At 48.5% G+C, this 20877-nt stretch overlaps 1 protein-coding gene across 13 annotated transcripts in view; it reads left to right on the top strand.

Moving 5' to 3' along the window:
* The window catches only part of Msi2 (musashi RNA binding protein 2), a 354017-nt gene that overhangs the window by 31843 nt on the left and 301297 nt on the right, over positions 1-20877 (top strand). The gene's annotated exons all lie outside the window — the stretch shown is intronic.

Here is a 20877-nt window from a genome sequence, read left to right as displayed (position 1 = left end):
ACCCATCAACTGTGGTACCCAGTTTATTGTAGGAAAGATTAAAAGCAAAAGGCAGTATTTGGTCTGTGACATTGAGTACCTGTGCCTTTCAGAGCTGTTCCTGGGTGAATCCCAAGCCTGGGGTCACAGGTCAGGTAGAGAGGAGACACTCAAGGCTTTCCACGTGGGAGGAACAGCCCCACACGACACTTCCTGAGTCCTGCTTGGAGTAGGCAGCGTTAGGGGCTGTTCTGGCCTGTAGGTTCCTGGCCTGGCTCTTGAGGATGGATCAGGGCCTGTCCGTACCTACCGTTGCTTGATTGTTTGTAGAATTAGAAACGACTCAACTGTCTGATCAGAATTTCCCCCTGGGCGTAGAACACATCCCCTAAAAATCCAATCAGGTCTTCGTTGTTGTCACGGAACATGGTTCAGTAGATGTTGAAGATGGATAGACGATGTGTGTTTTCTTTTTCTGAGGCTTTGTTCAGGCGGACTGAAAAAGTTCCCCTGTCACCTTAAGAGTGCTGATGCCTGCCTCCTTGTGGTTCTGTCCCTCCCTCCTGTTGTGGGGCCAGAGTGAGATGGGGTGGAAGCAGCTTCGTCTGTGGAAGCAGACTTGTTTATTTTTGACGGCTAGAGCAAATCCTATATGGGGAGTATCGTGCTCTGACCGGCAACAAATTGAATATTCGTGTGACCTTTTCTTCCAGGGGTGGAGAGTGGAGAGGGATGAGGGCGCAGCGTCCTCTATCATCAATCTCGCTTCCTTGTTTGCTCAGTGAGCGCTTTAGCCGGTGCTGCTTGCTTGCGCATCTGCCTTTGATTCTGAAGTGCCAGCAGGTGCAAGGGGCAGCACCTCTGGGGCCGTAGCAGATGAGCAAGCGGAGAGTGGCCGGCCACGCTGCATCCCTGGAGGTGGTGGGAGAAGGAATTGAGCTCATTCTGGAGCTTATTCAGCTCTTCCCCTCCTGCTGAACCAGCCGAAGGGGACATTCCCAGATCAACTCAAAGCGGGGTTAAAAACTGAATCCAGGGAGTCCAGGAGCTATGGGTCCCACCCCAGGGCTTTCCCTGCCTCTTCCTCTGCATGTCGCATACCCTCCAAGACAGTCATCTTGCCTTTGAACCATCCTGCCACAGCCACAAGTCAATTTATTCCTTCTTTGTGCTCCCAAAGGACCCTGCGACTTGGCTAAGAAGGAGGCTAAGAAGGAGGCATTTGTTAGTTCATTTCTTCCTTCATTATTCATGCAGCTAGTAGCAATTAGCATTTAGCAACGTGGTTGCTGGGGCTAGTTGAGTTGTGCTCGTTCACTGAACAAACATCTGTGGATCCCATGCCCTAGGCTGGATACAGGGTGTGGCCGTAGGGTTACTGAGATGGGGCTAGGACCTCATTTGCCTTTGGGTGTGCAGTTTGTGTGGGAAAGAAAGTTATTATGGGGAGGTGTGGAATCTACAGGTGAAGGATGCTGAAGGTGGTTTGGGACCTTGGGGAGTGTTGGGAGGGCGGGGGATCTAGTGTGGGTGGAGCTTTGTTAAGGTGTGCTGGCTGATTTGGACCTTAGGGAATGAATAGAAGAGATTTAGGGTTGGAGGAGCCGAGAGTGCTCTTCCTTCAGGGCAGACAGGATTCTAGGGGTTGGTTCCCCAGCATGGATGGGAGGGAGTGCTGAGTGGCTTCCACTCCCATCTTTCCACACCTTTTGCCTAGCAGCCTATGGTGGCCCTGCCACCCTGCTTGCTGGGGAGATGGCTCACAGTTGGCAAGGAGGAGAGTAATGAAGGGTGCTGGGGAGCTACAGGCTGAAAAAGAGCAGACACCACAGCCTTGAGAAGAGAAAGATGAGCCGTGCCAGGCCCACCAAGAGAATGCTTCACAGATATGAGTCCACTTGGTGGGCATTCAACTAAAAGTGGCTCACCTCTGGGGAGACTCCGCCCCCCCTCCATTCGAAAGTGAGGTGGGTTGAGGAGGTCACCCAAAGCAGCAGGCTGAGGTAGTTTTGAGGCCTTTGGTGGTGGCTGCCTCTCCCTGTTTTGTAAACTCCATTTTTCTTTGTTCTAGCCAATGCTTTTTTTTTACTGATAGGAATTGCTGAGGGGTTTGGGGGGGAGGGGGGAGGAAAGGCTCCTGTATAAACAGCTGTCTTGCTGATTCAATCTACAAAGTGGATTTTATAGCTAAAGTATTTGTTCTTGCTTTAAAATGCCAAAACAGCCCTGTCATTTCCTTACTAAGAGAAGGGGGTCTTTGAAATGTGGGGGCCATCTCCGCCCATCAAAAACCTTTGTGGAGGGGCGGGAGGAGGAGGGAATTCCAGAGAACTTTCTTTGAACCAGTCATTTCTAAAATAATCGCATGCTTAGCGCAGAGGATTTCTCTTTGCAAAGTTCCAGTTACCGGTTTACACTGCCTTCTGGTTTGAACTACCACGTCCTGATTCAAAACAAAACAAAACAAAACAAAAACCCTCATCTCCCCCCACTCAGCACAGCTGAATACCTGCTTAATGTTTTTGTGTTGACATTTCATTTTCTTCTTTTTTATGCAAGATTTCACCATTGCGTGATCTGAGGTAGTTGGTTGCCCTGAGATTATTAATAAATTGAGATGGTTAATGGTGCGCGACTCAGAACATATATTTAAAAACAAGTTGGAATAGAAATAGGTCTTTTACAAAATTTTTTTTGTTAGGCTACTCTCTTGAGCCTTTTTGTTTGAAGCCAGCTTGCTTTGTAGTGTTCATATAGGCCCAACTGCAATTAACATAAATTACTTTTAAATACTGGCTAGTTGCTGCGGAGAGAGGCCAGGGCTGTGGCTGCTTATGGAGGGTTAAGAGGCTTGGTCATTGTCTGGGGTTTTAATCTCGCTGTAGATCAGACTCTGTTCCCTTGGAGGCTGGAGATCCTGTCAAAGATTGTCTGCTTTGATGGTGAAGAGAAGGATTAAGGCTTCTCTTCAGTACCAGAACATTTCCTTCCCAAGGCAGAATAGACAATCATGAGATACTTTTGTTTTTAAAGCACATTATGTTAAATACCAATGTGGAGCCCGGGACAGAGAAGGGCCGTCAGAGGAAACACTGGTGAAGTCTAAACAGTCTGGAGTTTGCACTGGTGTTGATTTCATACGTACTGGATTCAAGGTAGTGTGGGATGAAAGCTGTCGACCTCAGGGGAAGCTGAGTCAGACGAACAGGCGACCCTCTAAACCACCTGTGCTTAGGCTCCGTCAGTGCCAACTTATTTCAAGATAAAGCAGAATTTAAGGTAGGTTTGGGAGTTAGTTGAGAGTATATTTGGTTTCTGTGCTTTCAGAATGATCTCTGTGTAGGGAGGACAGGTTCTTCCTGTTCTAGAGACTGAGAAAGTAAGTCCTCGGGGGCACCAGGGAGCTTGCCAGTACCCATGGCTCCGTAGCAGAGCCTTCTCTAGCTCATGGCTGCCCTCTGAAAAATGGTGGCCCGTGGGTCTCCACTGCATCTTCTAATTTCACCAACATTCATTGCCCAAGCTGGACAGCTAGCGTCTCATTCTTCTGTGAGGGCCAGATAATTTCATTAAAAGAAAAACAAACAAACTTGTTTCCTCTCATCCCATGAGTATAAAGGTTTATTCTAGATCCCTAATTGGGAGCTTCCTGGGAGATGAATTTTGTCACCTCTTTTGTTTTAAAAATGTTCCTATTCCACAGATAGTGTGTGGTTATGATTTTAAAACTAGCCATTAGAAAACTTACAACATTGCAAGGGACAGTTCCCAAGGCTCCTTCCTACCCCAGTAACAAATTAGAATCCCTCCCTCCCTCCCTCCCTCCCTCCCTCCCTCCCTCCCTCCCTCCCTCCCTCCCTCCCTCCCTCCCTCCCCCCTCCCTCTCCCTCTTTTCCCCATCTCCTTTATTTGTACCACAAATATACCACACATGTCTATTAAAGCTTACAATGACAGGCCCCTAGTATGAATATCATTTTGTAGTATGCTTTCCTGTTGGCAGAGTCTTTGGATGGCTCTGTGTGTGGGGTATTTGTGGTTTTCTTGTGTGCATACCTTTAGGTTGTCCAGCACAGCGCTGGGTGCCTTGTGAATTTACAGTAAGTGGAGATTATCATTGGTACTGTTTGTCTCAGAGCAGGTAGGACTTTTTTCAGATCACATTCTTGTGTGTTTCAATGAGGAGAGAAGATACAGGCATGTTTTATGATGTAGTGGGATGGTAGGTGCTGAGGAGGAGGAGGAAGGGAGGGAGAGAGGGAAGGAGGGAAGGGGGAAGCCAGAGTACGGATGATCAGCTTCCTAGAACAGATGCTGCCTTAGGATTCCAGGGACAGACTTGGAGCACTGGTGAGTGTACTGGGGGAAGTAATGGTGGACATGGAATAGATAGATCCCTTTGGTTGGAGACAAGGATGGACACAAAAAGTTCTTTCCTGAAAGTTCCAGGTGACTAAGATCTGAGGATGTCCTCAGAGTGAGGATAAGTTAAGCCACAGGTAGACACAAGGGTTGGGGTAGTGCAAGTTAGGGCAGTTTGGGCAAGGCAGGGCATACTCAACCTTTGGCCATCAGTAGCTCTTAGGGCTTCCTGGAGCAGAATAATGGTATGGGGACATTTCCATCAGGCAAGTGAGTTGAGCAGAGAGGACTAGGGATTTATTAAAGCCTTTCTGGAAGAAGGAACCCATGTTAGTCAGCTTTCTGTTACTGTAACAAAATACCCGAGACAGTCGGTTTACACAGGGAAAGGTTTATTTTTGTTGAGGTAGCACATGGTGGCAATAGTGTATAGGGCAGCAAAACAGCTCATTTCGTGGGCAGGAAGCAAGAGAAGGCACTGGAGTCCCACAGTCCTCTGCTAGGTCATGTCCCTAATGACCTAAACACCTCCCAGTAGCTTTCCCCCTTAAAGGTTCTGCCACCTTTTAAGAGTGCTACACAAGGGCCTGCCCTTTGACACGTGGCCCTTCGGGAGCTGTTGAAGATCCAGACTAGCAGAATCCATGTCCACTGTAGTGCCCCATGGGAGACGCTTATCCAGAGGGATTCTGAGCACATCCTATCCATGGGTGAGGGATGATATTTGCCTATAACTCATTGGAAGCTGCTGGCAGGCCTGTTTCTTCTCTGAGGTTGGGGGTGGGGTGCTGTACAAGGCTATGGAGAATCAGACTTACCTTATTAAGGAAAACGGCCCAGAAAAGTGTTAGCTGTGTGGTTCCAACCCCACTAACTATGTGGTGTGAATAACAGCTTGCTAAACTAGCTCTTGCTTTGTGATGTGAGAAGCTGCATTTCCCTTTTGGCCTAAATTCCCTCTCCCCACCCCTAGTTGCTGTACTTAACTCAAGGGGATAAGGTGGTGGTTACTGTTGAGAGCCCTTAACAAGTCAGCTTCTACTGAGAGAATGAGAGGTCCCAAAGGAAGAAGGCTGGCACCAAAAGAAGAGTGAAACATGAGTTAATTTAATATTTCACCGCACACACACACACACACACACACACACACACACACACACACACACACACACACACACCAAGTACGGCATGCAAGTACGAATTATCACCCACCTGTTTGCTATGTGGTAGACTGATTTGTCTGCCTTGTACCCACATGAGAAGACTTCATTTTCATCCAGACTGATGTTTTATCTTAGCACTTGGGAGACTGAGGAGGCAGGAGGATTGAAAGTTCCAGGACAGGCCAAGCTATACAATGAGACCCTTCTTCAAAAACAAAAATAACAAAATAGAAAAAGGACGTATTGGGGCTTGTAGTAGCATTCCATCCTGGATAGCATGCATGTCCGATACCTTTGTCTTTAGCTCTAGTGTTCATTTTTACTTCTGTGGCTCTCTGAAACAAAGCCACCGTTACACGTCTGGGGTGTGTCCGCGAGTGTATTAGGATCCACGTGTGGCAGTAGAATTGCTGCATCACAGTGCGTATGGGAGTTGGGTTTGGATGGAAACTGTTCTGAGGAAACCCTAGGATCCATGTAGTTGCCCTCCTTCCTCATTCATCTGTGCCTTTCTTGTGGCTGTAATTTTCATTTCACTAATCACTAACCAGGTTGAGCATCGTGTTTGCTTTCTTTAGGGTGTGGAGTCTGGGCACTAACACATTAGATGCCAAGAAACCCCAGCTGCGTGGTAGGCCGTGTCTTCTTCAGGCTGCTCTCATGCCTTGGGACAGTGTTGTGAGAGTTTGGGGTGTGGGGTTTAGCTTGGGCTCTGTGTGTGGTGGTTTAAGAGCCTGATGAAGCTGACACTTCCTTCTGTTGACCCTTCATTTTATTAAAAGCCCATGGGTGACAGCAAGCTGGTTTCAGTCTCTTCTTGCTTGACGGGGGCATGTTGTTCCTTTTAGTATAAACAGGAAAATAAATTAGAACTCAGGCAGGGTCTCCAGGGTTTGGTGGCAGTAGACCTTGGGGGAGGGAATGACTCCAGGAAGGCACTAGGGACAGCCCCAAGCAAACATCAGCCCCAGAGTGTTGTCTGGCAGGCCCTGGGACCAGGGTGGGGTGGGGTATGATGGTGGAGCCCTGAGCAGGGCTGGGAGGATGTTCCGTAGCAGGGATCCCCTTGGGTGTTACGAGGTGGTTTCCCAGATCTGAATGAGGACCAGTCGGACAGGAGAACCCTGCCACGGCTGAGGCTTTGGGAGAGACAGCCTTTGTTTCACCACATGTTCAGTTGAGCGCTTTTATGTGAAAATAGACCTTTGATGTGCTGGGAATTGAGAAGGAAAATCTGCTTAAGCACCTGGGGAAGGGAAGCTGCCTCTGGAGGAAAAAAACTGTTCTGTTAGGACAGACTAGAGCCATGCATTCAGTGTGGAATGGGTTGGGTATGGTCAGAACCCCCTGAGAGGGTGGTGGGACAAAACACAGGCTTTGGGTCCTACGTGACATGTTTAGAAACACAGTGTTAAGGGGGCACGGTCAGAGGCTAGTGGCGTGTTTATAGTAGGAGATACAGCTACACCACCTGTGCTTAGGGACAAGGTCTAGGTGGGAACCCGGCAACTAGTAATCACTGATTTTGTTTGTCTGGTGGGCTAGTGGTTTTTTTTAAAAAGTCCTATGTTATTATTATTCAAGAAAAAGTCCTTCCTAAAATAAGCCTACACTGAGTGGTCTGTTGTTGTATTAGGCCACTGTGGATGCCTGTCAGCTCATGCGTTCACTGTGCTCCTGATAGACTGTGTTGCTTTGGTAAAGAAAATACTAGTCTCCACCTTCTCCCCAGAGCCATGGGCATCACAGGGTGGGACCCAGTTTGTTGCCAAAGGAAGTCGGCAGTCACAGAGGCTTTCAGGAGAACCTGGTGTGTGTGTGTGTGTGTGTGTGTGTGTGTGTGTGTGTGTGTGTGTGTGTCTGTATGTGTCTGTGTGTGTGTCTGTATGTGTCTGTGTATGTCTGTGTCCATGTTCCTGAAACATGGAAGACCTGAAGGAGAGAGAATACAGGGGTGTGGCACTCATCCAAAGGGAGATAGATGTCCAAAAGGGGCTGCAGCACGTATGCCTGGATTTGTGGGAAAGGAGTCCATACGGAAGCACTTGCTCAGAATTCTGTCCCCAGTACTGACCGTCTGTGTTTGAACACTGAGCTAGTTTTTGGTTAGGTCTTGAACATGGGATATAACCTGGGTACATACTCCTTGGAAAAATGGCAAAGGTCAGAAGAGGCCTTGCTACAGAGTGTCTTGCTTACAAAGACCCTGCAATCCACCCTTGGGAATCCCAGTATAAGACTGTGCACTGAATACCCACTGTGTGCAAGCATTTTTTGAGGGACTGGGGAGAGACAGCAGAAATAGGACTGTCTGGGGCTTGGGCTGCAGGCAGCTCACCAGCTTGTGGGGGCATTCAGGTAGGGAGAAAGTGGTCATAGGTCAAGGAGGTATGGACAGGAGGTTCTGGAAGGGTAGTTAGCGGCTTAAGCTTTGGGAAGAGCCTTTATTTAGGATTCCAGGCTAGGATATGTGGGCCTGCAAAATACTCCATCGGGAGCCCCAGCAAATCTCATGTCTGACTCATGGTACATTTGCTGTCTCATTAGTGCTGGAGGAGGGGCCTTACTGGCTGGCATGGCAGAGAAAGCCAGGTGTCCCTGGAGTCCTGGTGATGAGGGGACAGTGAGGAAGGAATTGCTTTCTTTGCTCTTTCCCTTAGCAACACGCATTCACCCTGAGCTGATTGGGCATGCTCCTTTCCAACAGATAGCTTTCAGGAAGAGTTAATAAATTAACATTCTGGGAGAAGAATCTGCCTTGGTGCCAGAGAGGCCTTTGCTGCCAGAGTCAGAGATGTAGCTAGCGGAGTCAAAACACACGTCCCTTGTTGTGACATCGGGCCCTCCTTGTGGGGAAGGAAGATGGATCCAGAGTGCTGAGTGTAGCCCTCACAGCTGCTCTGGGGATGTGCTCCCATGTCATGGAAGGGATCTGATGTGCAGGTTTGAATTCAGTTGCATGGGCTCAGAGGTTCCGTGGAGGCCAGGGCTGTGTCTTTTTTCCTGTTGAGTTGACTTTCCCTCTGTCCTCTTCTGACTGTTGATAACACCTCATGGACCTACAGTTAGTGTGGAAGGCCCCAGCTTTGCTGTCGGATTTCAAACTATCCACACTGTTTATTTGAAGGGAATATGATGTAGATATGCATGGCTGGGCACATTTGGAGTCTTGGCTATGGAAGACTGAAGCCAACGGAGTACTTGAGTTCATATGTTTGCAGTCAGCCTGGACAACATAGCCAGATCTCACCTCAAAACAAAAATCAAACAGTAACAACAACCACCAAACAATTACAAGGACAAAACAAATGCAAAGAGGATGCTGTATTGGTGCTGCATTATGGTTTAGGTATATCCAATCAGTAGGTATGTGTTGGACGCCTGCTGTGTGCTCTGAGGACACAGCAGGGGACAGAATGAACAAGGATCCCAGACCTGGTGGGTTTTTCTTTCTTACCAGATATTCATGGTAGAGAGAGGCATGGCTCCCACCTCCCCCCAGGGTATAGAAAGTGACTGTGGCCTGTGGTTCTGTCCCACTTACTTCATTTTATTCAATGAGGAAGAGCTTTTCCAGTTGCCTCTTGAGTTTGTCTCTGCCTGTCCCTTACCACCTGCGGGCCTTCTGGGGCTTGGAGTTCATGCTGCCTGTGGTGAAGAGCTGTTCCTGCCTGCTAATGAGAGCAATGAACGATTCCTACTGAGACCCGCTGCTTACAGAGAGAGTTAAGACTCACGAGCACTCCCAGCACACACACGACTCTATGGTAGTGTGGTGACAAAACTGTCCGTTCCAGCCTTTTATGCAGATGTAGACGCCTCTCCATACCCTCTGAACCCTAGGCTAGCTCCATGGCCGTCTCACATGATGAGGTTGATGGTTGGAGTTTTTGCTGCCTCGTTTTATGTCAACTTTACAAGCTGGAGTCATCTGAGAGGAGGGGCCCCCAGTTGAGAAAATGTCTCTGTAAGGAAGGGGTGTAGGAGGCCAGGCAGTGCATTTTCCTAGTGATGGTCAGGGAGGGCCCAGCCAGGGTGGTGCTGTCTTCTATAAGAAAGCAAGCCATGAGGAGCAAGCCAGTAAGCAGCACTCCTCCATGGCCTCCGCGTCAGCTCCCGCCTCCAGGTTCCTGCCCTACCTAGTTTCAGTGAGGAACTGTAATACAGAATGAATGAAATAAACCCTCTCTTCCCCCAGTTGCTTTTGGATGTGGAGTTTCATCACAGCAACAGTAACCCTAAACCAAGTAAAAAATCCTAAGTGCATAGGCAGGAAGGAGACTGTGGTGGGTCTCGGAGACCTCTTGTCTGTGGAGCTTCGAGCATTTGGCTAGATGTGCACATGCTGCCAGCTCTGACAATCTTTAGTGCACACACTGTGTTTTCCTGTACGAAAAAAATGTGGCATGCGGACACCGTGTCACACCCAGCCAGGCTTCTTTAGCTGGGGAGCTCAGGCTTGGAAAAGGAATTTGCAGTTAAAGAAACAAAACAAAACAAACAAACAAGCAAACAAAAACTCTGGAGGCAGACAGAACTCTGAATTTTTTGTTTGTTTTTCAAGACAGGGTTTCTCTGTAGCTTTGGAGCTGTTCTGGAGCTCGCTGTGTAAACCAGGCTGACCTCAAACTCACAGAGATCCTCCTGCTTCTGCCTCCCGAGTGCTGGCGACTAAAGGTTATGCCACCATTGCCCACCCTGTTTTGTAGTTCTGAGGAGTGATTTAAGTTTCTAATTTTTTTTTATTCTCTGGGCCTTCCAGTATTCCCCAGATCCTTAGCTGCCACCGCCTGCCTCAATGTTTCCTGAGACTCCACAAAATGCCTCGTGATGGTTTATTGTCTATTGTCAGTCTGGCTTGGCTCGTAGGGCCTACTGGTGTGGGGCAACCCTACTCTAGGTGTTGCCATTTGGGCCTCTGTGATGAGAGTGACGTTTTACAGGTGGTGGTTGACCATACACTAAGCAAATCTCAGAGTGAAGCTACTAAGGCAGGAACATAGGAGGGGCCCTTGAACTGGACCCTGGAAACACTCTCTGACTTTGTTTCTAGGCTTTTGGCTTGACCACACATTTTATGATTCAGGTTGCAATATCAGCTTTTACCTGGCCTGCCCAAAGAATTTCAGACTTAGTAGCTCTCGTGATTGCAAGTCAGTTTCTTAGATCAGTCAGTTGCAAGTCAATTTCTTAAATCAGTCAGTCAGTCCATCTGTCTGTCTGACCGTCCATTCATTCATCTGTCAGTCAACTAACCAGTCAGTCTCTGTCTATTTCCTGATGGTTCTGGTTCTCTAGAAAACTCTGTTAGCCCCCATTGGAGTAATCGCTTGTTTGCTTGGTTTTTTGTTTGTTTGTTTGTTTGTTTCCCCTGTGTTGGGGAGAGTGTGACGGCAGAGACAATACCTGTCCGATTCTCATCTCCCTCTCAAATGCTTCCAAAGAGCTAAACATGCAAGAAGTGCTCAGTATTCCAAGAGTGGGTGGAGGCACCCGTGTTTCCCGAGAGGTGAGTGGCTTTGCTTCACTTGGGCTTGATGCTACCACTTATCAGTTCTGGGTCCCAAGTTCTTTGTTACATAGGAACTATCTCTGCCTCCTGGCTGGTTTTAAGGAATAAATGAGATGGGGTTGTCCATTGGGTAGGAGTGGTTTGGAGTTTATCCAACACAAGGGGTGCCCTAGGTTAAACACCCCGAATCAGAAGACTTCCCTACAGAACCACAAATGGAGAATTCCACACATGTTCTTGTGGTGGGTTGCGGTCAAATCTGGGCACACTAGAAATATTGCCTAAGATTAGCTGCAGGCTGTGTGTTCAAGGTATACACAGATCATAAATGAGTGCTGTGTTTAGACTTGGGCCCTATCTCAAAGACATCTAATTCTGGATTATAGCAAATATTAAAAAACAAAACAGGAACTTGAAATTCTTCTGGTACCAAGAATATTGAATAAAGTTTACTCAGCCTGTCCTCTGCCGTTGTGGACATTTTGCAAGGTTGACTCAAAGATAATGTGAAATAGTGGGCGGAACATTCTAGAACAGTTGTTCTCAACCTTCCTAATGCTGTGACCCTTTAATACAGTTCCACCAACCGTAAAATTATTTCCATTGCCATTTTGTAACCGTCATTTGACCAGTTGTGAATCATAAGCAGACTTTTGTGTTTTCTGATAGTTTTAGGTTGCAAATGTTGAATTGTATTGAGAAGGTTGCTTAACTCCAAAGGATTACAACCTACAGGTTGAGAATCACTCTGTTCTAGAACATAATGGGGTGTTACAAGTGCCAGTTCCCTTCTGAGTGCCAACCTCATGTGCCAACTTTGTCTTTATAGTTTCTTTCCATGTCTCGTGAAGAAATTTTCTTCCCAACTCTCTTTCTGAGGAAGCATCTTGCTGTGTAGCTCAGTCTGGCTTCGAACATGCAGCAGTCCTGTCTCAGCCTCCCTAGTGCTGGAATCACAGGTGTGAGCCTTCCCAGATAAGTGCCCCAGGCTAAGGATGAGGAAATAAAACCCGGAGCTCCCTGTCTGGCACAGGACTCACTAGGTACCTTTTGGCTGTGTGCCTACTTGATTAGTAGTTGGCGTCATACCCTTGCTGGCCCAGCTCCGGCCCTTCCCCTGTGGTGTCTTTCCTTGGGGTCCCCAACCTTTTCATTGCGTTACCACGACTTTCACTTGGTGTGGGTAGCTGTGGTTGCTCACAGTGCTGTGTGAGCTTGGACAGCTGTGAGCCATTTTGCAGGTCTGCTTGTCTTTCTGTGGTTGCTCATTGCACCTCAGGTCCCAACCCTGTACCCTCCAGCCCCAAGGAACTCCTGAGGCTGGCTTCTGAGGAAGGCACAGCCCCTCTCAGTTCTGTAATACCCTTGAGACCAACCTTTTTCCCACTGATAGGCTTTCCTCACCTCCACTGGTGGTTCCAGGAAGGGAAAATTTCAATAGTACCAGGACCCGAGGCTGTTTTATTTGCCCTATGGTACCATCGACAAAATTGACACCTAAGGCTGATGTACCCAAGGTTGTCCGCTGCTTCTAGACTTCCGGTGATGATGCTTATTGCTCATTGTCATGAGCTGGTGAGACCACCTCCTCAGCTATTAACCCCATGAGATCATGCAGAGAGGACTAACTAGTCTTCTTAGTCATGCCAGCCAGGTTTTCTATGGGCCGAGAAAGCCTTTGAAAAGAAATGTTAATATTCTTCAATAAGTCAGAGCACCCCGCTGAGACTCAGAACATTTGCAATTCTGTAGTTCCTCTGTTCTCCTGGGCCAAATCATCACAGGGAATTTTAGTTTCAAGTTCGGGGCTAAGGAACTTGGCAGTGTTCCTTCCTGCCTCACCTGTGAGCTGGAGGCTGTGTTCAGAGCCGGCTCCTCTTGTTCCTTGGATGGTACCCCCTAGTGCCAGTTTTAGGCGGAAATTGCTTTGGGCTTTCTCACAGCTTAGATTCCCTCCTACCACCAGTCACTCCTAGAATGGGCGTAGAGAATAAGTCATTTTAAACATCTGTTGGCCGCTTTGTTATATGGCCCGACTTGGGGGAAGAGTGTCTGCTGCAGCATGGATGTGCATTGGGGCGTTTGAATGGTATACCCATGGTGTCTGTGACTGCAGTCGGTGCACAGGGACATGCTGTGGTTGTTAGGAAACCTTTTCACCAATAAGCTTGTGACTTGGTCATCCTTTATGGGAATTCTAGATTGTCAGGTGGCAGTTTCATGAGCAGTTGGGGGACAGAGCCCCTGCTCAGGACTCTTTATGTCAGTGGATGACAGCCAGAAGGAAGGAGAGAGAAATCATGACTCAGTGACAGGAGGGCTCTCAAGGCTCCAGTAAAGTGCTTTGGGAATGAATGGATTCAGAAGCAGCCTGGGTTTGCCGTCAGACACAACATAAGCAAGGGTCTGGTGCTATCTGCCAGAGCCCGGCTTCCTGGGCTTCCTGAGCCTGGCTCCTGGTGGTGATTAGGAGTGGGACGGATTGGGCTTTGGTGAGTGAGTGAGCGTTTGTGTCAGTTCAGACCTGGTGAGTCTAGAAGCTGAGGTAGGAGAGGGTGAGCCACACCTTTCCTGGTGATGTTCCTTCCTTCCTGGTCCCTGGCCTGCTTGGAGCTGCATCTTGCCTCTGTATCTCCAGCTAGGAATCCATGTACTGCCTCTTGAGTTGACACATTGCTGATCTTCCAGAATGTGCTAGAACAAGACACCTTGTGAAAACAATAGGCCTGAGAATGCAGAACTCATAGAAGTGGTATCTCTGAGAATATGTCTTCTTGCGCATGGAACACAGGAAAGACCTTGTCTTTTCTTCCCTAGAGAAGGGAGAGGGGAATCTTAGTTCTTCCCTTGACCTGAGACTTTCTACCTGTTCAGTGGGGGACATTAGTGTGTGTCCTTGCCTCTTATTAGTGTGTGTCCTTGCTGTTGCTAGTTGGAGACTGGACAGAGGTCAAGAGCTTCTGCTTCCATGTGCTTCCGAAGAGAGCCTGAGGCCAGGCAGACCCAAGTTCAAGTCCTTGTCTGCTTCTTCCTGGCTGGAGAGTGTGGGCGTGTTGCGTGTGCTCCCTCACTCAGTTTTCTTGTCAGCACAAAAGGCATGATGATGTATTTCAACCGGAATGGTAATAACTGCTGGGGACCATTGCCGTGAGGATTTAGTGAGTTTCTGTGAGACACAGAAACACCAAATTCCTGTAATACCCGGAACATCCAGACACTAAGTGCTTGGTGGCTCTGGTTACTGTTGTCCGTAGGAAACAGGGCTTTGGGGGCTGGTCCTGTTGGAGGCTTGTTCCTAGAGGCTTTTGATTCCTCCAAGTGTCGGAAGATTTTGACTGTGGAGGTCAGTGATGGGTGTGTAAAGTCACGTCTTTGACCTCGAAGCAGATAGTGAACAGCTTGGGGCAGACATGTTTCTTGGAAGGGACAAATTTCCCAGGATTGTGAAGTCTTGTTTTGCAGTGGAAACTTGGTAAAAGGAATCACGATGACTGCATGCAGTGAGAGACCAACTCCTTGCTGTTCAGGACTTCAGGAGGCCCAAAGGAGGGGCCCCAAGTGCTAGGAGTCGATGCTGTGAGCATTGACCTCAGGGAGCTGTGAAGCTTGGGGAGGAGGGAAAGCCTACTTAAACCTTAAGGTAGTGCCTCAAGGACCGCTCTGTTGTCCACCAGGAAAAGGGGCTTCTGGTAGAACTGGGGTTACCGTGTCTTGGTGCCCTACAGGCAGCTTTACAGGGCAAAAACTGCCTGAACCTGCGACGGACTATAGATCAGTTCCTGCCAGCCCCTCCCTTCTGAAGGTCATCTCAATGCTTCCAGGGGAGGAAACCTGGTGCCACGTGGTAGCACCTGAGAGGCAAGGTGGGCACAGACCCGTGGGTGGTCGCCTCCCAGCCCCAGGGATGTGCCTGGTGGGAGGGAAATGCTGGGCAGGAGTTTCGAGGCTGGCCAGCCTGGTAACCTTGAGAAGAGCAGACCATGCAGTCTTCTGAGTGCAAACTGACCCTGCAGAGAAAGTGATCCTTTCATTTTTCAGGTTCTGTGTGAAAAGGAAAAAGGAAATTGCAGGAAGGTGCCTGGGCTTTTCTTTACTGGCACGGAGGACACCCTAACTTTTAACAGCGCTCTCTCTGCTCTGCACTTTGAACATGAAGGAGTTCAGGATTTTGTAGTTGCGGGCACGAATGGACCTGCTCTGCTCTCTAAACACATGTGCTAGGGCATAGCCTTCATTCCGAGGAGGGTCAAGGTTTCCCTTCGCAAAGGTGGATACCCGTTTTCACCACCTCACCTGGTGATGTCATCTCTCCTTGTGGTGGCGGTGAAGCTTGGCCATGTGCTGCATCAGATGTGTTCATCTGATAGCTACTTTGATCTCTTGTTCTGGCATAGCACATGTCCACACATGGGGATGACCACACCCAGGGTGGGAATGTAGCAGTCCAGATCTGGGCAACTCTGCCCAGCGTTTAGTTACCACTGCCTTTTGACAAAAGAGTTATGCTGTCCTCCTGGTTTTGAATGGAAGACCTTTTGTGTATTTACTGCAAATGTGATAAATGCTAGTCTGTGGAAACCAGCTGCCCCCATGGCTGTGGGGCAGTGTCTCTAACACCTGGCAGTTTGCATTTCAGTATGGTAGATTCACACACACACACACCCACACACCCACACCACACACACACACACACACACACACACACACACACACAAACCCAGCTAAAACAGTGATCTCTCTTGGTAGCCTGGAGGGAAACAAGAGTGGGAAGGCAGTAGCAGGCCCTGACAGGGACAGGCAGATGGAGGCCTATACCTCCATGAGAACGAAGTTCCCTGATGACAGGAGGAGGCCATTGCTTTCACTTCTGTCCCCGGATCAAGTTGATGGACACCTTGTATATGCCAGACAGTGGTAGGCAGGATATTGTAAGTAGCAGGGGGTCAGGTGATCCAATCAGAGAATGTGGGAGGTCCAAAGAATGACCTAGGAGTCTGGCCTGTGGGGGGACAGCCTCCAGGGGCAGGAGAACAGACTGGACCCCAAAATAGGGTCGAGCATCACAAGCTGTGTGACTTCAGCATCAGAAACATCTCGTCTCAGAGTTGAGGGGTAGGGGTGTCCATGGTGAAGATTCAGGATGTTGGTTCTTCAAAAACCAGGAAGAATGGTTCAGTTCTGGGCTTCCCCTTTGCTTATTATGGCCATTTCCTCCCTGTCTACCCTGTTTATGTAAATAAGAGCATGTGTGCACATGTTTACATTTCACACCTTATAAAGACAGTAATCATGTCAAATGATCACTCCCCTGACCCCATTTTTACCTTAATTCTCCCCATAAAGATCCTGCCTTTACACATGGTCACATTTAGAAGTCCTGAGGGTTATAAGAATTCATCATCAACATTTTTACAGGGAGAATAGTTCCACCCACAATAGATAGGAGAGGATAGAGACTGAGGAGTTTCCCACTTAAGGGAACAGGTAGGCATAACCACAGAGTAAAGAAAGAGCAGTGCATACTAGGAGAGCTGTGTGCATTGGGTGGCATGTTAGTTGGGTAGCTGTGTGCATTGGGTGGCATGTTAGTTGAGTAGCTGTTTGTATTGGGTGGCATGTTAGTTGAATAGCTGTGTACATTGGTGGCATGTAAGTTAGAGAGCTGTGTGCATTGGGTGGCATGTTAGTTGGTTAGCTGTGTGCATTGGGTGACATGTTAGTTGAGTAGCTATGTGCATTGGTGGCATGTAAGTCAGAAAGCTGTGTGCATTGGGTAGAATGTTAGTTGAGTAGCTGTGTGCATTGTATGGCTTGTAAGATGGAGAGCCATGTATGTACACTGTGTGGTACGTAAGTTGGGTACTTGCAAGAGATAGAAAAGGGAAAGTAGAAAAAATAGACCAGAAGGATCTCCAGCATCAAGCTGAGGCATCTTGGAATTCGTAGTCTGGAGCCTGGCAGAGCAGAGTGTAGATAGGATGCTAACCTGAAGCCTGGCTGAGGTATAGAATCCCAGGCCCCACCCTGGAGCTGCTCAGCCAAGCACCTGCATTTTAACAACATCCCCCAAGTGAATCAGGGGCCTGCTGCAGCTTGAGAAGTGCTGGTCTGGAGCGCCAAGTCTTTGCCTTGGCTTCGGATGCTGTTGTGGTCAAGCCTCTGGGGTTCCAGTGTCCTTGGTCTGCCTGTGGGGAATAAGCTTTGGTAGTGTTTGCAGTCTTCCTGTATGATTCTGTATTGCAGCCAGTATCAAGATGGGCTGGTGGGAGGGGATGTGTTTAGAACAGGTATTGTGGGTTTGGTGGGGTGGAAGGCATGTAAACTGTTTTTACCAAGAGCTAGGGCCCAAAGCAGCCCTGTGTTCTCTGCTGTCTTGTTTGGAAAGGTCAGAGTTGGAGGGACAAAGGCAGAGACCTGTCATTACTACTGTGTCTCTGCCATTTATAGGGCCCTACGTAGAGGACATTGGTTGAAGTGCTTACAACATCTGTTGGGTGATGGGGGTCCTGGTGGAGGTGAATTTGGAGTGGGGAGCAGATGTGCAGGAGTAGGAGAGGCATTCCCCGCCAGGTTTTCTGGAAGCTTTGTACTGATTTCCCATAGTCCCCTAGGTTCTGGAAGGCTAGGCCCACTCCTAGGGATGGATGCTTTTCATGGCTGTTGCGTGTACCAGATAAGCCCTCCAAAGCCCGCTGGTGATAAAGGTGATCTAGAGAAAACAAACATCAGTGAAAAGGCAAACAAACCCGAAACACCCAAACAGCGTTTATCCCAGTTTAGCGCTGAGACTTGGATTAAGCGGGTCACATGGCCCACAACTTTCCTTCAATCCTTAGGAGACTTCTCCCATGGAAATCTTTTTCAGCAGCTTTGCAATTTTGATTTTCAGTTAATTAGATTTGTGCTGTTTGGGAGACTTGGTTAATGCATTTCACCCCACAGAGCTAATTTGCCTCTGTCTAAATTAGGTCTTTGCTGTGGTGGAGGGTGTACACGGGATGCGGGAATCTCGACTCAACGCACACGGGGCGCCGAGAGGCTGTTAGATGGTAAACAAGAGAGGCCTTCGAAATCACCACTTGTCATCATCATCATTAGTGTGGGAGATCTGAGGTCCCACTGAGTGCACAGAGAAAGGACACCACGTGACTACAGGGTGGGCCTGTTACACACCTCGTGAAACATAGCCCAGTGTCCTGCTTGCTGCCTTGTCAATCCCATGCTGGCCTATTGTCATAAAAGGGATAGCCACTCGGAGGGGACAAGGCAGTGAATAATGCAAAGTAATAAATGTATAGTTCCCCAACCCCTAAGGAGGGGTCTCAGCCAGGCCTTCATTTTACAAGCTCAAATGGCTGAGGTCTTGGAGTTTGGAAAATCACTTGCTTTCCTTTCCTAGGTATCCTTGTCCTGCCACACCTCTCCCAGCTTCGGCTGGCTATGAAGGATGGGGCAGCTTGATCTGATTGCATGGGCGTTTGAGAGATGGCTGGAGACACTAAGTGGAGGCACAGGGTCCAGTTCTATGGATTCATCACAAATTCTGCCCTTTGTTCCCCTTCTCCAGTGTCAGGTTATAGAACATGTGTTAGTAATATGACACCAGGACTTATGATTTAATAATTTACACCCTGCTGATCGTCTCAAAAGGCTCTGAGGCAGCAAAAAGAAAGGGGTGAGGAGGTGAACCTAAGGAAACAGAACTGGAAGGTCTCTAATGCTCAAAGAACTGCTCAGAGGCCATCTATGGGGTGGCATTTTGAGGTTCCCCCACCCCATCAATAGGATCTGTGTTCATCGAACACCACACATACTGGCTAGCCTGGGGTGGGGAACAAACCATTTTCACCTCCTTTGGAAGTGTCTTCCCTACTTCCCTACTGGAGTACTGCTGATCAGTGGGTGGGAGTGTAAACTCGATTAGCCATGTCTGTAAGGGCCAGGGGTGTGGGGCGTGGCAGTGTGCACACTTGTCATTGCCATCTCTTCAGCTCAGGACACTGACAGAGATGATAATGTGCGACAAATCCTATTTTAGGCGTTTTGGAAAAAGAGAGGCCTAACCTTTGTCCCTTGGAAAATTACAGTCTCATCAGCAAGGCAGAATACACGCACACAGATGACTTAGTGCCTGAAGAGCCTCTGCATTCTCAATGATCATTATTAGCATAATTTAAGAATAACTGCCCTGTTCCACTGTATCCCAGGCTATAGCCTTGACACATGGAGTTAGTAACAGAAGTGTACATAAGGGGAGACAGAAGACTGAGATAGGGTTTGTTTTAGAGGCTGTGCAGCTGGCTAGCAAGCCTAGGACAGTGTGCATTTGGGCGCTCGAGGTTGGGAGGCCCTGGCTTTCAGCTCTGTGTCTCAGGAAAGATGCTCTGAGGAGGGGCTTTAAGGCAGGATAAGGAGGGCTGGCTGGCTGTCACCTATGAATCTCTTTTACTCTTCCACAGTTCTGTTGGGTCTCCCTGTTGCCATCTTTTGGGGATCAGCTCTTGTTCCATTTCTAAGATTACCCCCATGTCTTCTATTTGTATGTGGGGGGACCTGGTTAGAGACATTGTGGCTTATACTGAGGTTGGGAGTCTATTGTTTCTAAGAGCTTAAAGGGAGAGGATGTGGGAACGTCTTGTCTGAAACACAGGTCTTAAACAATGTTGGGGGAGAGATGGAAGACAGACATGAACCCTCACCGTCCACCCCTGAGCACAGAGTCTGCGCGCAGCAAGCTCTCCTTTCGCATTCTTTTTGCCTGTTAGGTGCAGAGAAGACGCTGCACTGTGGAAGCATCTGGGCTTCTGGGATGCAGGGCGGGTTGGGTAGGGGTGCATTTCCTAATACAGGTTGCATGAAGGAATCGGGGTTGGCTAGAGAGGTGTCTCTCTCTGTTTGGTGCTGCGGTGGCTGCCGGTCTGACTTGGCCCTTCATCTTGGTGTGTGGGCCCCCAAAAGGGCACTGTCCTCTCAGGAAAGAGTTGTAGTCATGGTTTAGTCACCCTCTGAGCTTGTAGAAAGAGAAAACTCTGGCTGATGATACTGATATCAGGGCCTTCTGTCCTTGGGTGGGCTGCACAGTTTAGATGGTGACAAAGGAGGTGTTCAGACAGTGGGGAAGGAATAAAGTGTGTGCCATCATCACTGGCGACCAGAGATCGTTTTTTTAGCATTTTCCAGGGCTGGGTGTTCTCATGCCTGTCTCTTAACTTCAATGCGGGGATGCTGAGACGGTAAGCAGCAGACTGACCTCTTCAAGACCACACAAGGAGCTTGGTGGCATTGTTGGGACAGGAACACGAATGTCCCAGTTCCCACTGGAAATGCTAAATTCTTTCATACTTGCAGTGACTTACACACAGGTGGCATTGGATCACAGTAGTGAAACTTGCAGACCTTAGATTCAGTCAAATGGGGTAGAAATCGTTGATGGAGAGCTTGCTTTATGCCTGATGGCGCAATAATGTGAATATTGCTTTGAATACATTGCTCAGTGTAATCCTAAGCAAAATCAAAGCCTGTTGGGTAGTTTTTTTCAACTCTGGTGTCTGGTGGGAAAGCAGGCTCAGCTCACCTGCTTAGCTACACAACTGGCAGCTACAGAGCTTATCCCAGGCTCTGTGTTTGGCTCTTCCCGGTGTTCTTCTTTGAAGATGGATGAATGGGACTGGCTACAGCTTCGGGACCTCTGGATTGTTCCTTGGTGTCAGCATCAAGTGAGTTGATGCTAGGTGTCCTGCTCCTTGCCAGGCCTTTTTCCCTGCCTCATCTCACTCTCAGCATCTTTGGAACAACAATGGCTTCTTGCTTTGAGTGGTCACCGAGCTGCTGCCTACGAATTTTCTGGACACTTGCTGCTGA

The sequence above is a fragment of the Mesocricetus auratus genome, unplaced genomic scaffold (genome assembly GCF_017639785.1).
Source record: "Mesocricetus auratus isolate SY011 unplaced genomic scaffold, BCM_Maur_2.0 Super-Scaffold_100007, whole genome shotgun sequence".
In the NCBI taxonomy this organism is placed as follows: Eukaryota; Metazoa; Chordata; class Mammalia; order Rodentia; family Cricetidae; genus Mesocricetus; species Mesocricetus auratus.
The sequence above is the reverse complement of the archived record's forward strand: the minus strand, read 5'-3'. Positions and strand labels throughout refer to the sequence as shown.